At 43.6% G+C, this 12,543-nt stretch overlaps 1 protein-coding gene across 1 annotated transcript in view; it reads left to right on the top strand.

Moving 5' to 3' along the window:
• Positions 1 to 6,727: 6,727 nt before the first annotated feature.
• LOC106814913 (bone morphogenetic protein 2-like) overlaps positions 6,728 to 12,543 on the top strand; it is a 14,422-nt gene continuing 8,606 nt past the window's right edge. Inside the window, exon 1 of the mRNA XM_014819298.1 lies at positions 6,728 to 7,335. The gene's annotated coding sequence lies outside the window, so the exon portion shown is untranslated. The remainder of the gene's footprint in view (positions 7,336 to 12,543) is intronic.

Genomic DNA, 12,543 nt, shown 5'->3' with positions numbered 1-12,543 from the left:
ATCGTCGTTGTCATCTTCATCATCGTCGTCGTCGTCGTCGTCGTCGTCGTCGTCTTCGTTGCTACCATCGTCGTCGCCTTCATCACAACCATCATTATCCTCATTGTAATTATATGCAGTAGCATCCTCGTTGTCAGCATCAGCATCAGCATCACCTTCATTGTCTTGATTATCGGAATTTTCTTCATTATTCGCCGTCTCTTTCGTCCCCTTGTGATCTTCTTCGCTCTCAGTTTCGTTTGTCATAGTTTCTTCTCTGTTTTCCTCAGCTTCCACTCCGTCGCCGTTGCCGCTGCCACTAACACTTGTGTCGTTCTTAGTGTCTTCCCAATTCACACCATGGTTTACGTCGTCGTAGCTATCAACAGTTTCATTCATTAGCATATAGGTGTATGCCTTGGTTGGTTCCACGTGCACCACCTCATTAAAGCGCCCGGCATCCTTCTCAACGGTAGGTTTATGCTTGGTGGCCCGGATTCGCACCGTGAGCTGATCGCGTAGCGGTACGGCGGAAAGCTGAGCCACCAATACCACGAGAACTATCACGGTTGCTTTCCACAGCATTTTCAGCAATATAAGCCAGCCTTGAGTGCGAGCTGAACCGCATCTATTCGTATTTATTCAAGTATTCACGTGAAGTTATGCGCGCGCGAGTGCGTACACAGATATCACTGCAGCAATGTGTTGTAAGCAGTCAGCAGCGCCACCTCCATAAACACCCAAATTCGCATCTTATAATGGTCTATTCTGTCTTGTCAAACTAGATACCAAGCAATAATTTGAATTACTACACAAATAGGTCCATAACCTGAGCGGTTTGCAATTATATATAGATCGTGGGTGATATTTATTAATAATAGATTTCATCATTCGGCACCCACCCCCACCACCCCCTCACCGGGGTGAATATTCGCAATTCTTAGGTCGCACATTTCTTTAGAGATTATCACGCATCCGCTTCGTGATTCTGGGACGTGCTCCCGTGGCATTTACATATAGCAAAGAAGTATAACGTAATAGTCGGACTAGACGGAACGTCGTTACTTTATAAGTTCCTTTTCCGAATACGTTTGAAAACAATACTTATATTTAGTAAACTACATGCATACATGCTTATATAATCTGGTGTACGATAGCTAAATTTGTTAATTAATTAATTGAGTTCATGTATCCCTGAAATAAAGTTACGCTAGTTAGAATACTCCGTTATATTCTGTTAAATATATCTGCTTTTTTTGTACATCCCATGCCCAAAAAGCTCTGTTTATGCCAGATTTCTAAGAATCGATAATTTGACGAATTCGATTGACTAATTGAATACAGAACAGTAAGCGGTGGTTTGTCATCCCCTGCTTTACAATGGCATATTATGTCGATTACACTCTTATCTGCAAGAGCAACGAATGAAGTACCAGTCTATGCTGTTACGAGATTGTTCGTATATAATAGAAGATACCTTTATTGTATCGTGTGGTTGCCTATATTGCATGGCAAAAGGGCACCCAATGAACGCGGAAAATCTGGGGTCCATAAGTATTCCAATGTCCATCGGGCCAGAATTGCTCGAAGATACAATCCGTGGTCGGTCAATTTCAGCAAGACGGATTGAAGCAAACGCTATATGTACTCAAACCACCTGTCACATATCAGTGGGAAGTATCGCACATTAACTTGGCCGTGATCTCTTGTTCGAAGTACAAAGGTGATATTACACGTGCATACAAAAGATGTAAACATCGTTATTTATTTGGTTATAACTTATTTACCTTATTTACTTTATAGCTAACTTATACTAAATATTCTATCTAAATGTCAATTTCTGACACTAGATGGCGCCACATCATGTAATTTTATATTTTTTTGTCATTGCAATATTTTGAGAGCTAAGCTTATCCGTGCAGAGGCCGAGCACGTGTAACTTTGCACGTGCACGTTTGCTAGCGAGAACACCTTAGATCATGGTTGCAATGAACGTTTAATGTTTATTGTTCAGTAATATATGCATAATTTACTTCTTTCTTTATCTCGCGCCCACTTTATATTGAGCTCAGATTTGCTTGCAATATTATCCGTCAACGCTAGGCTCTACTGCAACATACTTCCAGTATTGCACATGTGCTTTCGTCGTTGTTTTAACTAAATAGCAAAGCGTCGACAATATTTGACATGTGATAGCGGTGACACTCTTATTACAATAAACCGCAAAGGATTGCGCCATCGGATAAACGGCGTTTGGATAGAAGATGTGCAAAAAACATGTCACTATAGCATCAATAACCAACCTATCACGACAGAACATATTGTTCCTGCAAAGAAATACACATTGATCATGTAATTAAACTTTTACATTATACATTACATTACAGCAGTTTTACCGCAATTTGTACTGCAACCGTGATTTTCCTTTTTTTATTCCGGATATGGTGAGCGTTTTTCTGCTTACTAGATGTCATTCATAATGAATCAAATGATGAGCTGGTTTGGGTCAGTTGATTTCAGTAGAGCCTCTCACTGGGCACTGGATGATGAGACTGGTACTCGTCGTTGTAAATAGATAATCGCACGTCAATCAAACAATGATGCAAGAAAAGTGTACCTGTATGTTCCTCAAATGCTTCAGTAACACCAATATGGTAAAAAGGATTGCTAAAAAATTAACCAGAAACCTTTGTTATTGCGTCTCTACGAGTAACGAAGAAATGCCAGTGAAGTTGCTTTTTGCGGCGCCTCCAATTCATGGTTACACTAGCTATATAGATACAGCGACCGTTTCAGCATTGCGAAGATACATTGCCATATGTAATTTTCCGTTGCTAAACGAAATGACATCCATTATAGCAGAATACGCTCACAGCTTTATCATAAACTAAGCATCAATGATCTACCAGCGCGTTGCATAGACTCGATGTATTTCGATGCCTCGATTCAAAATTCGAATCCCGGCGATCCAGCCAAATCGAATCCAGTCGTATTGCACCTAGTTCGCAGTTAAACCCTCAGTTCTAGCTACGCCGCTTTCTCGCATGTCAGCACCAGCCGCGGCACAGCTACGCAGATACTGATCATATCGCGGCAACTATAATAAATAAAGGAGATCTGTTCCCCGCCTGTTTGCCGACGTTCTGAACCGGACCTCAGCCAGCAATGCGTTTACATTGTGCAGGTGGTCGGCTGGTCCTATACACGCGAGGCCCACGCGGCCCGCCCCACTACCGCCCACGCCCACGCCTACCCGGCCGTACCACGAGTCCATCCCATACATGCGTGTAATTACATTTGACACACACACACACACACACACGCACAACAGACATCACCACACACACCACACACACACACACACACACACACACACACACACACACACAAACACACACACACACAAATACAACAAGTTAGCAGTTATACTGGAGGGATAACGTGAGCAAGGTGAAAAATGACAGAAGTACGTAAAAGCGCGTGTAATAGTAATCAGTAACCAAGCCGGCAGAGTAAAAGCTGGCAGAGAACAAACCGGCAAAAAGGTAAACCCCCTGGCAGAGGACCAAGCCGGCAGAGTAAAAGCTCGGCAGAAGGACAAACCGGGGCCAGACGAAAAGCTGGCAGCAGGGAAAAAAACCGGCAGAGTTAAACGCTGCAGCCAGCCGCACGAGTAAAGCGGCAGAAGGCGAGTAAAAGCTGGCAGAGCGACAAGCCGGCCAGAGTAAAGAGCTGCTCAGAGACACAGCCGGCAGAGTAAAAGCTGGCAGAGGACAAGCCGGCAGAGTAAAAGCTGGCAGAGGACAAGCCGGCAGAGTAAAAGCTGGCAGAGGACAAGCCGGCAGAATAAAAGCCAGCAGAGTAAACGCTGACAGACGCATGTTTCGGTAGAGAACATGTTGGTGGAGTATAGAGGCTACGCACCGTCGGATCATACAAAGAAACATACATAAGACATTTAAACAAATCTTGAGGCCATTTCGTATGTCAGTGCATCCGGCTAGATGCCGAGTTTGTTTGGTTTCGCTGGATAAATAGTGAAGCGATTTTGCACCGTCTTCACTTCAGCAAAGTAACCGTCTGCGTGCTGACGGATGGAGTGGATGGATACGTCGATAATATCTCTAACATAAACAGTGAAGTCATGTATTTAGCAAACAAATTTCAAATTGAATTCATCTTAAATTTCCTGATATTATTTTTATATTTATTATTATTATTATTATTTTATTATTATTAATAATAATAATATTATTATTAATATTATACCAATCGTCATCATTATCATCTTTATCTCAACATCATTATTTAGTACACATAGGTATGGTCTGCACATTATGAATATTCAAATACCGCCCTGTCATTTATTAAAACATTTATACGACTGACGACCTACTAACTACGAACTCACTTGTTCGTTACCGAACGCATACGTTGTAACTAACAACACCACGCTTGCAAAATCAATTTAGTTTCGAGATTCGTGCAAACGAATGCCAAAATTATGTTTGCAGTAACCATATTGGTATCCATGTCGGCCTCTTCATGATTTTCTTTCGATCATTCATTTTTTTATTGCTAGTGATTATATATATATATAACAAAAGTTGGCTAATAGCATAATACCTAACCATTATATCAGATACTACCACACGTGCACGCACACGCACAAGCACACGCACACGCACACACCACACACACACACCACACACACAGCCACGACACACTACTACACACACACCACACAGGCGTCACAGCACACACACACGGTGCCACACACCAGACCACCCATCACACACACCACACACAGGATCTCACATGCCTTTTTAATATCAACCAACACGCACACACACACACACAACACACACACACACAACACACACACACACAGCACACAAACACCACACACACACAGAGTAACACACACACAAAGGTCACACAGACACACACACCAGCACATAATATTTAATATAGTTATAGTATATATATGATATATCATACTAACTATACGTCCCAAGAACGCTGGGCGCCTACCCGGCCTGGGTTTTATGCTAAAGAAATATTTCATGACGACAGAACACGGAAAGCAAAATTAGCCAATCAGCTAACATAATTCCGCCAACCGGCACGCGTCGGTGTCTTGTCATAGTGACAACGCAGGTCTAATGTACTATTGCTGTTCTTATAACAGTGGTCTTTCACGCTAATTATCTCCTCTTAGTAAAACCTATTGCCCCTTTACCGTATGTATTGCTTTTTTTTCTAAAACATGTACATATATCTAGATTTACGCACGAAAGCAACACAGCCAATGCTCGGTACCCAATTATACATAGGATATCTACATTTAAATTCTGCACAATATATATATATATATATATATAATATAATATAATCGATATATTGCAGTGTCTGCTAGAATGTATATTCTGCTGTCATCATATCCGTATTTCTTACGATATCTCCACAATATCCTCATTTTCTTTGCACGCGAAGCTTTATTTGCACACAATATAGATTAGCCTGTTTGGGAATATAGTCTGCAATTATGGCATATTATAGCTAAATCCACATCTATGTAGTCTCCCTACGCTATTCATCGTTTAGTCCCGTTGCGAACGATACGTAAAACTTCATTACTATACAGTCTGCCTCCAACATGTTCACTGATTTTACAATTATGTGAATTTTACAGTTATGTCGTGCCAAAAGTTGTTATTTTACAGTTATGTCGTGCCTATGTTGAGCGAGATTATGTTACGTTATATTACGTTTCGTTACCTTTCCTTACCTGGCATTTTGTTATGTTACATAATGTTTATGTTAAGTACCATTAACCGTACTTTTACTTTATTGATATATAAATACTGTATTGTGCTACTATTTTATGGTCTTCTAATTATGTTCTGCTGTGCTAAAATAATGTCATACTAGTTTGTGATAGTCTCACATATGCTATTTTATATCACCTTATGGTATGATATGTTATGTTATATAACTTTTTGTAACCTTACGTTACGTTGCCTTTTTCAATGTTAATCCTCACATCATACTCACTTCTTATCACCAAACATGGTACAATTACTGTGTTCGTTATAGTATACTCTTTCATGCTATGCCATTCAGTGTCGTTAATGACAAAAAAACATTGCATAAAATGTTTCTCGCATCACTGACTATATAACTTCTTCTTCAAATATGAGCATATAGTTTGGTCGTCCAGGCAACGCGGTGTACCGAACTAGTGCATATATAAATAGGTTATATACGTTTATGATACGTGCGGTGTTAGTAACCCCTAGCTGCAGCCTCGCTAATTTAGGGGTAATACCGAGGTCACAAATATTGCCGGTCAGCCCCTGCTTGTTCACCCCTTTAGCCACTTTGCCTGCGGCGACGATGAAACAATACACCGATAAGTATAACGACGTATACAACGCGCGAACCGGGGCGAGTAGGCCCAGCGGCCATTGCTCCGTCGCAAGCGTTCCTTGCGAATTATTCGGATATGTGCGAATAATCTCGATGTGTAATCATCGCTAGGTAGCGATTACCACCGGACATTGCACGACAGCTGTTAACGAGCGACTATCACTGACCGTCCGCGCCATTGTCTTTTCGTTGCGCGAAGCGATCGCGCATCGCTGCGCATGCGTCGGGCGGAACCGGTTTCTGATTGGCCGCCTCGGCGCGTATTACTTCTGCGCTGCGATGCAAGTGGAATTCATCATCAGCGTAGAGACACTACTGTTCACGCGCGCGAGAGAGAGAAGTGAGGTATCCGTGCGGCGAAAATCGCAACATGTTTCACAGATCGCGTATTCCGCGTCTGCTCCGACGCTCGTGTCAGCGTTAGGATTACTCGGCGACCAGCTCTGATTGCCCGACTCGTTGTCTGCGTCGCCCAGCCGACGCACGCTTACCCCTGCTGACGACAGATGAGCTGACGTATTGCGTCGCTATATAAATAGACACGCAGAGTGAGATATATACAGTGTTCTGGCGGCCGCCAGCGCAGAGGTGTGACATTAGTATGCACGCATCGACGTGGCGGTAGAGCTGTCCGCACGCTCGCGCGCATGCACGCACGCGTGCGCCATGAGAGGATACGTGACGTAGTGCGCGTGGCATCGAGTGAAACTTTTCTCGTCAGCGGAAGCGATTGATGAAAGCTTCGCGGAGAACACTGTTGTTGTAGAGGATGCGCTAATAGCGCTGTGAGAGCTATATAAACATATTCACCGTCGGCACATATATACGTAGCTATACAGTGATCGTCGTCATACGCGCCCGCACGAGCACAATCGCTTGGATATGACTGGACGTCAAGTATACTCGAAACCCCATCATATCAAGGTGAGTAGAACTGACAACCGATCGCAGTGTCTCGTCACGGTAGCGCGTATGCTTGTGTGCAATCCGCGTGCGTAACGGGATATCCGCATCATTCGGGCCAGGATACGAACGGATCCGTGCGTGGGTGTACTAGTTAAGATTACCGATTAGGGCATTAGCTCTAGCTCTGCCATACTTAGCACTGCCTGATCACTGCTAAGCACTCCTGTACACTCGGACCGCTGTGTAAATATATACGAACTACTGATATACATCGGGTTTACACCGACGTGGGTGCGTGCGTGCGTGCGTGCGTGCGTGAAGAGAGGATGGGTGAGACGATGATGCAGGAAAGATTGACGCGGTCCGCGTGATCTGTTCGTGCGCATGGGACGTTGACAACAATAGATCGTAATTATCCGCCGTATCAACGGCCCTCAATTACAGACTCGTCGTACGCACTGCCCCTCTCTCTCTCTCTCTCTCTCTTTTCCTGTCTCTCTCTCTCTCTCACTCTCTCTCTCTCTTCCTCTTCTCGCTCGCTTCTCTCTCTCTCTCTCTCTCTCTCTCTCTCTTTTTCTCTCTTTCTCTCTCTCACTCTCTGTCTCCCTCGCTTTCTTTCTTTCAGTTCTCTCTGTCTTTCTCTCTCTCTCTCTCCAGTAGGAATCGGCTAAATGCAATGTTTCGTGGAATATAAAAAGTGGACTATAAACCCAATCTCTTTCGATGTATGAACGGACCCCTTGAGGCTTAATTACGCGGGTATTTTAACACAAAGCTAGGTTTGTAAACAGTTTGTAATGGAGGACGTATATATAGTAATGTCATCTTCACGACTTGTTTGACCATGAACCGTGTATAGAAGATGTGCGATGCGTTGCCGAATATGTAATGCCTGGCTACAAATATACGGTACAAGGCATAATAAAGGCTAATCCGGTACAGGCGCTACATGAGCGCTTGCAAATATAAACTCGACATGTTTTTATAAACTTAAGAGTCTGACCAAAAATGTAGTAAATCTGTAATATAGTATTATCAGCAATAAATCTAAAAACATTATTGTTAATATTTTTCGTAATCACGGCACCATATACTAGTCAACATCCAGTAGATGGAGGGAATTATAGAGATGCTCTCGCTCGTGCATATATCGCCAAGTTCGATTTTGCTTCAGAAACTACAAGGCTCGTGTGCGCGCGCACACACACATCTTTAATATCTTCACCAATTATAGTGCCTCATTGCTACGACTAGAGAGAGTTTTTCTTATCGAAGATAAGGTGAAAATCTTCATCATATAAGATGTTCACAACATACCGTTGCAGTTATACTTGCAATAGTTGCAAGCTGCGCAGATAGGTTGTTTTTATTTACTCCTGATATAGTTTACATAATAACTTATGTTATGGGATTATTGTTATATGTCCCGTAAACTACTCCTGATACCATCATTCGAACGGGCTGTGCGTAGCGCTGCGGCGAAGGAAGGCTGGTAAATGGAAAGCAAGGCAGGCACATCTCTCCCAGGCAGCTGCAATGCATCTCTGTCGAGTTTTCGCTATTTTGCGCTCAAACTTGTGTTTTTGTGCACGCGAGAACAGATTCCAGACGTAAGGCGGCTGTATTTTCGCATGTCGATAACACAAAACGATGCTCCCCGAAGGAGACGTGTTACTAATTAGAGGGGAAGGGCCTTCGCTGTATTTATATATAGCTACTGAGATATGCTTGTTCGGCTAGCAGCTATCCCTGGAGAAGGAAAACAAACAAGTACGCGATTGCAAACTCCTAACAATATATAACGTGTGACACAATGGCTTAATGTAACAGCCTATCCCCCCATGCAGGGGATTTTACTGACGCAAACGAGGGAAAGGATAGCTCGATTAACACCCGAGCGCTTGAAGCGAGGCTGACATAAACCCACCAGAATTCGCCTAGCTAAAGTAAAGCAATGTCGTTAATTTTATCACCTTTCAAGCCCGAGACAGTGTATGAATCAGTCGAACACGAGCGATTTAAAGCTATGATGATAGAATCTCTGCCTCCGGTGGAGGTTGCACGGGTAAGCTACGGCGGTGACTTACTTAGGCTGGAAACAATCACGTACGAGGGTGCACCAGCCGAGGGCTTCGCATCATGTGCGTAACTATATTAATCCCCATTCCGATTAATTACCATTGATTACAATATAAAATAATACCTATGTACTATAATTGTCATTGATACGCACCCATACGTATACCATATGGCAACGCATTGTAAATATGCCATACCTATAGATATACTTTATATAACATGTGTCATGTAACGTGCTCTCTCGTGAATCCTGTGTTCTACTGCCTTATATATATCTAGACTACGGTATATATTTTTTCGTAACTATACGTCGATTGCGCAAGGTCTCGATGTAGGTATTGTATTTTAAACACAAGACCCATAGGAAATATTCACAATTTATTGCTTGCGAAAATACCACAGTGCATAGACTCTGCTGCATAGACTCTGATTACCACTGAGCTGGCACTATGTATTATTATTTATAATGCACATGTACTATATATAGTGTGTGTTATTATATGTTATACACGTGTTGCCGTGTCTATAACATTACGCCTTGCGTCTCATACGTTACGTTAGTTATGATATACTTTAAACATGCTATGCGTATCACATCCGCGTTATACCATATTGTATCAGGAGTTTCATAATACAGACTATATATAGACTAATAAGTCGATATTATGTCACTCCTGGTTGTATCATATCAAGCTTACGCTACAATATATCCACAATGTTTATACGTGATATATGCTGTACCCGTAGTCCGGCCTACCAACAGTACCTTGCCCATAGCGGCTCGAGCGGGCACCTACGGCACGGTATGACCGCTATTAGGAGATCCCACGACCTGCTTGCTGTACGCGTCCCGGCTCCATTCAGTCTGTAATCAAACGAGTTTTGGCGAAAAGAATTGAAAAGAACACGCGTGCGGAGAGAGGAGCGCGCCGCGCTGCCCTGGGCCACAACAAAGGCGCGCGTCGCCCGGCGGACACAGCCGCCGTATTGCGCCAGCTCATCGCATTTGTAGTCATCAATTGGTGGCCGGCCGAGTGCGTGATCGCGCGACGGCCCTCCCGCTGGTCGCCATTAGCTGACCTTGTGTCGTTTCTCCCGCTTGGCATCACGCAGTGGTTGGTGTTCATGCGGCTCGCGCGCCTGCGTGGCCCTCGTGATCTTGTACACGAATTGAGAGACTTGATGCACTGACCGAGCTAGATGCCCATGACACAGTGCGTCGAAGTTAGTCTAAGCACACCTACTCTCCTCTAACTCTCTTACTATATATATATGTATATATAAGAGACAGTAGATGACGAGAGCAGAGAGTGAAAGATGAGAGAGTGAGATAGAGAGAGACGACAGACGAGAGAGACGATCGAAGAGAGACATGAGACTGAGAGAAAAGCTAAACGAGAGAAAAGGACGGAGAGAGACGAGAGCGGAGAGAGAAGAGAGAGGAGAGAGGAGGGTGGGGGCGGAGAGCGAGGGAAGAGTGGGGTTTACTTTCCCAGTAAATTCCAAACCAACTCTAACCATTTAATATATATATATATATATATATTTCGGTGGGTTCGGAAGTTACGGTGAAAGTGAGTATGATTTTGTGAGCTGAAGCTAAAAATGTAGCGCAGAACTGGAGATGTAGAGCCAAGGACAGTGGCGTTCTCCTGGCCAGTGACGCTACTAACTTATGTGAGATTTTTACCTGCCAATGCGCGATGTCAGCCAGCTCGCTTCTTAATATGTGTTCGATGTAGAAGAAAGTTCTTTTACCATTATTTGTTATCTGCAGTAAGGATGGGACATATTTTATAAACTCTTTATCATCTACAGTATGGATGGATATGCAGTAAAGGATAAATAATTCGTGATCTGCAACAGGGCTATGAGAGAAGGGATCTTTCATTCAGGATCTGCAACAATGCAGGGTATAAAGCAGAGAAATCTTTTCTGACATGCAGTAGGGATATGAAGGGCGATAGGCTAGATTCTTCATGATCTGTGGGAAGTATAAGAAGGAGCGAATACAGTTTTCATGATCTGCAGTGAGGCTATGGGGGAGTGAAAGACATGTACAAGACATGTCATTCCTGCACATTCCTTCAATGTTTATTAGATCGACGAAAAGAAATAGCACTCTCTTAATTCTCTATAGAGGAGATTAGAGTTGGAGATTAGGGAAATTCGCAGCCTCCTAATCTATATCGTATAGAAAGAGACTAGAGTATACACATACACCTATCAAATGGATGGTTAGCCAACACCATCGTCCCTATCTATAGAGGAGGGAGAGGCGGGAGTTCACACCCTCTTCATTCCTATTTGGGGAAACTTGAGTCATTGTTAACCCGTATGAAGGAGTAGAAAAGTGGTTTACGTGCGTGCATCTTCTCTATCGTCTTCAGGAAGGTGCGAATGTGGTGTATATACACCAACCCTTTGGCCTTTAGCACGAACTCGGGAAGACGCGCAGTATATTTATAACCGTATATTCATAAGCCATATTCCATAACATTAGAAGTGTATAACATAGATCCTCCTTATAACAAATAGCGGACCTTCTTTCTTGGCCCGTGTAGAATGCGATTTACGCACTGGCGTCTCCCCTTAGAATTATTGCCGTGAGAGGAGACGAAGTAGATCACCGCTACTGTGAACACGCGAGGATGAGGATGAGGATGAGGATGAGGATAAGGATGCTGTACTCGACTCAGCTCGGCAGCGGAATGCTTTTGCGGTGTGTTACTGCAGCTGTAATTGTATCGCGCTTCCAGGTCAAAGGTCGTGACCAGCCGTCGCCGATGTTATGTCTACTGTTGTTTTGTCGAATGCATGACCGCCGGATCGATGCCTATGAAAGCGATGCAGCTGCGCGGTTGTACGTTGCACATAGAGCCACTACGACGGTGGCTGATTCCTTTGTGAATTGTAGTCGGTAACCTGACGATGGATGAGCATAGCTTTTGCGCGAGTACGCGCAGGTAACCAATAGATCGTGGTTGCGGCCGATTTGTTTCCGATTTTCTCCTGCACACACACACACACACACACACACACACACACACACACACACACACACGACGACGACAACAACACACACACACACACACACACACACACACACACACACACACACACACACACACACACACACACACACAC

This window comes from Priapulus caudatus, unplaced genomic scaffold (assembly GCF_000485595.1).
Source record: "Priapulus caudatus unplaced genomic scaffold, Priapulus_caudatus-5.0.1 Scaffold27, whole genome shotgun sequence".
Taxonomy (NCBI): domain Eukaryota; kingdom Metazoa; phylum Priapulida; class Priapulimorpha; order Priapulimorphida; family Priapulidae; genus Priapulus; species Priapulus caudatus.
Note: the sequence above shows the minus strand (reverse complement) of the source record. Positions and strands in the feature narration are given on the sequence as shown.